Source organism: Periplaneta americana, chromosome 3 (assembly GCF_040183065.1).
Source record: "Periplaneta americana isolate PAMFEO1 chromosome 3, P.americana_PAMFEO1_priV1, whole genome shotgun sequence".
In the NCBI taxonomy this organism is placed as follows: Eukaryota; Metazoa; Arthropoda; class Insecta; order Blattodea; family Blattidae; genus Periplaneta; species Periplaneta americana.
The window spans coordinates 136,399,863-136,405,235 of NC_091119.1; positions in this window are offsets into that span (position 1 = coordinate 136,399,863).

Here is a 5,373-nt window from a genome sequence, read left to right on the forward strand (position 1 = left end):
ACAGTCAGCTGATAGGAACTGTGTTAGATTTGATCAATATTTAAAAGTTGGCCACTCAAGGAAAATAAATCATGTTACCTTAGCGTGACAGTACAGTGAAAAGTAGAGTTATAGTTCCAATGCAGAAAAGTTATATTCGAAATTGATTCATTAATGAATAAGAAATTTTGTGGGTTTTCACTGAAAATGACTCAAGAAATTAAGTTATATTACTACGTAGGCCCTTCTTATTTCAATCAAAATGCGTCTGGCGCAGAAAGCAAGGAAACTATTAAAGCAATCAAACGCGATACAAAGAACACATCATAGCCATGACCAAATCACACAACATAATATTATTCGTGATAATTTAAATTAATTTTGCATAACGTGAGAATACTGTCCAATAATCCTTTTCTTTATTTAAAAAAAAAAAAATAATAATAATAATAATAATAACAATAATAATAATAATAAAATTAATTAATTAATTATTATTAATAATTTATAAGCTTGTACTTGCTATTTGGGAAAAGAAAATTGTACCAGAACACTGGAAGGAGCCCATAATCGTACCTATCTTTAAGAAGGGAGACAAGACTAACAGTAGTAACTTTCGAGGAATATCACTTTTGTTGACGTCAAACAAAATTTTCTGAAGAAGATTAACTCCATATGTAGATGAAATTATTGCGGATCATCAATGTCGTTTTAGGCGTAATAGATCAACTATTGACCAGATATTTTGTATTCGACAGATAATGAAGAAAAAATGGGAGTATAAGGGTACAGTGCATCAGTTATTCATAGATTTCAAAAAGGCATATGACTCGGTTAAGAGAGAAGTTTTATATGATATTCTTATTGAATTTGGTATTCCCAAGAAATTAGTTCGATTAATTAAAATGTGTCTCAGTGAAACGTACAGCAGAGTTCGTATAGGTAATTTTCTGTCAGATCCGTTTCCAATTCCCTGTGGGCTAAAGCAAGGAGATGCACTATCACCTTTACTTTTTAACTTTGCTCTAGAGTATACCATTAGGAAAGTCCAGGATAAGAGAAAGGGTTTGGAATTGAACGGGTTACATCAGCTGCTTGTCTATGCGGATGACGTGAATATGTTAGGAGAAAATCCACAAACGATTAGGGAAAACACGGGAATTTTACTTAAAGCAAGTAAAGAGATAGGTTTGGAAGTAATTCCCGAAAAGACAAAGTATATGATTATGTCTCGTGACGAGAATATTGTACGAAATGGAAATATAAAAATTGGAAATTTATCTTTCGAAGAGGTGGAGAAGTTCAAATATCTTGGAGCAACAATAACAAATATAAATGATACTCGGGAGGAAATTAAACACAGAATAAATATGGGAAATGCCTGTTATTATTCGGATGAGAAGCTTTTATCATCCAGTCTGCTGTCAAAAAATCTGAAAATTAGAATTTATAAAACAGTAAGTTATATTACCGGTTGATCTTTATTGTTGTGAAACTTGGACTCCCACTTTGAGAGAGGAACATAGGTTAAGGGTGTTTGAGAATAAGGTGCTTAGGAAAATATTTGGGGCTAAGAGGGATGAAGTTACTGGAGAGTGGAGAATGTTACACAATGCAGAACTGCATGCATTGTATTCTTTACCTGATATAATTAGCAACATTAAATCCAGACGTTTGAGATGGGCAGAGCATGTAGCACGAATGGGCGAATCCAGAAATGCATATAGAGTTTTAGTTGGGAGGCCGGAGGGAAAAAGACCTTTAGGGAGGCCGAGACGTAGATGGGAAGATAATATTAAAATGGATTTGAGGGAGGTGGGATATGATGATGGAAAATGGATTAATCTTGCTCAGGATAGGGACCAATGGCGGGCTTATGTGAGGGCGGCAATGAACCTCCGGGTTCCTTAAAAGCCACATTGATCTGATCTGATAATAATAATAATAATAATAATAATAATAATAATAATAATAATAATAATAATCTCTGAGAAGTAGTAAAGAACGAAAATGGAATGTGTTTAATGATTTACAAATGTTGCAATTCCGTCCGATGGAAATAGACTCCACAGAGGGCTGAAAAGTCTTGAAATATAAGAATGAGGTTATTGAACTCTATCACACGTGGAACACCAAAGAAACAAGAAAAATGTAAATAAAATTATTGTTAAAATATCTAATCAATTTGAATTTATTTAATAGAGTTTATTTAAAATAAACTGTTTCATTTTGCCGCGAATTTTCTTTTGATATATGCTGTATAATATTCACCGATTTGTTGAATTATTATTGTTTAGTTATTAACAAAACTGAATTTTTGCGAAATCAGTAAAAAGTATTTAATTAATGAGAATATACGTGTGATCTTCGTGGTATTCATTATTTTTTACATTAAATGGACACTTTTGTTCATACTGAGGAAACAGAGAAAATTCCGGGGAAAACTGCCACATTATGATCTTCTCCAGTGCAATTAACACTTCAGTCAAAGCCACAAAACAAACTCAAAGAGTTAACGCTAGAACTCGAACTAAAATTCGTGGAAATATAAGTCCGAGCTATTAAATTTGTCTAACCAAAAATATGGATTACCCAACAAATTTAATTTATACAGATTTTAAAGTATTAACTGAGCCGCTGAGAGCAGAAGTGGTGTAAGTCAAAATGGGTAAAGAGGGTTAAAATAAACATTCTGTAAAATACAGCGCAAAGTAGCAATTGAAATTCAATTCATTTAAACTATTAGTAGTTAGTGAATAGCACGAAGGACATATTAATTGCTACTTTTCGCTGTATTTTACAGAATTTCCATTTTAAACCTCATTACCCAATTCTGACTTACCACTTCTGCTCTGAACAGCTCAACTATTGAAGAAATTTATAAATATAGTTTACTAACTTACTATCAAAGCAATCAAATAAAACATACATATAATCGACATGAATATCCTACTCGAAGACAACTACTTTCCCATTAATTGAGCCTAAATGTCATATAAGTGCAGCTCTTAAATATGGTGCTAGTTTCGGCTCAAGACTTTATAATAAAATTACAAACTATTTTCCAAATTTGAAATATTTTAAAGTTGAACCTTTTAAAAAAAGAAACCTATAAAATTATTCATTATATATAATATTAACAAATGTGTGTATTTCTTACATTTTTATTTCTGTCGAATATATTCATGTTTTTATTGAATATCACTGGCTTCTGTCTGAATGTCAATTTATATTAAATTTGTTTTTTCTTTCTTTTTCTCTTTCTTCTTCTTTTTTGCTCTTATGTGTTATTTATTGGTTTGAATTAAGACCACACCGTATACGAGCCTGGCTCTTACGGTAGTGGCTAGATACATTTTTGTTATATAATTTTAATTTGTACTCGCTTTGCCTACTGCTAGCTAGCTAAATAAATAAAATAAAAAATAGCTAAATAAATATCTCTCAGCCATTGGAAGGGTTAGGACAGGGATGCAGAACTGGCGAGAGAGGGGTGGAAAGCATGGGGAAAGCGTTGGTTACCCGTCCACAGTCCACCGGCGTTGAATGACGTATCTGTGGCCCGTACGCAATCACATACCACAGACACTGAATACAAATCCCCTCTCCTACAAAGTCAATGACGCGGGGATGGAAAGAAGGGGTGAGTGACGTATCTGATGAGTGACGCAACGCCACAATGTCGCCTGGGTTAGTATGTTATTTTATTTCACTAAGGCCCTTTTCACACTGGGACACCGGTGACGGTCACGGGTGACGGTCTCCGGTGTTTGCAATGAACACTCGTGGGTCACTGGTGTCGAACACAGCTAGTATTGCCAACTGATTAGTTAGTAGCTTCTGATAAAACAATTTGTGATTAATTAGTAAAATGGATTCGAGTTAGGATGTTTTGTCGTTACTGCTATAGAACAGGAGGAGGATGAAGAAAAAACGTTTATTACACAGATATTCACTGCTAGAAATCACAGGAATGGACACAATACTAAGGAAAGCTATCTCATCAGATGAAAAACTTTCTCTTACTTTACTGTTCTTTTATTTTCTTTTATTTTGAGCATATTTGACAGATTTTAACTGGTAGTAGTATATTATATATTTTAAAATATTATAAAACTGTCACTGATAAGTTCATCGTTGCTCTTCATGAGCTGTTGGAAAGTATAACAAAGATTACTAGAAATGTTATGTCAACATTTGTGGTTGCTACATGTCAGTACTTACTTAGGTACTTACAAATGGCATTTAAGGAACCCGGAGGTTCATTGCCATTCACATAAGCTCGCCATTGGTCCCTATCCTGTGCAAGATTAATCCAGTCCCTATCACCATATCCCACCTCCCTCAAATCCATTTTAATATTATCCTCCCATCTACGTCTCGGCCTCTCCAAAGATATTTTTCCCTCTGGCCTACCAACTAACACTCTATATGGATTTCTGGATTCGCCCATAAGTGCCACATGGCCTGCCCATCTCAAACATATGGATTTAATGTTCCTAATTATGTCAGGTGAAGAATACAATGCGTGCAGTTCTGCGTTATGTAACTTTCTCCATTCTCCTGTAACTTCATCCCTCTTAGCCCCAAATATTTTCCTAAGAACCTTATTCTCAAACACCCTTAATCTCTGTTCCTCACTCAAAGTCAGAGTCTAAGTTTCACAACCATACAGAAGAACCGGTAATATAACTGTGTTATAAATTCTGACTTTCAGACTTTTTGACAGCAGACTAGATGACAAAGCTTCTCAATCGAATAATAATAGATATTTCCCATATTTATTCTGCGTTTAATTTCCTCCCGGGTGTCATTTATATTTGTTACTGTTGCTCCAAGATATCTGAATTTCTCCACCTCTTCGAAGGATAAATCTCCAATTTTTATATTTCCATTTCGTACAATATTCTGGTCACGAGACATAATCATATACTCTGTCTTTTCGGGATCTACTTCCAAACTTATCGCTTTACTTGCTTTAAGTAAAATTTCCGTGTTTTCCCTAATCGTGTGTGGATTTTTCTCCTAACATATTTACGACATCCGCATAGATAAAATGCAGATGTTACCCGTTCAATTACAAACTCTCTGTGTTATCCTGAACTTTCCTAATGGCGATTCTAGAGCAAAGTTAAAAAGTAAAGGTGATAGTGCATCTCCTTGCTTTAGCCCGCAGTGAATTGGAAATGCTTCAGATAGAAACTGGCCTATACGGACTCTGCTGTAAGTTTCACCGATACGCATTTTAATTAATCGAACTAGTTTCTTGGGAATACCAAATTCAATAAGAATATTATACAAAATTTCTCTCTTAACCGAGTCATATGCCTTTTTTATATCTATGAATAACTGATGTATTGTACCCTCATAATCCCATTTTTTCTCCAATATCTG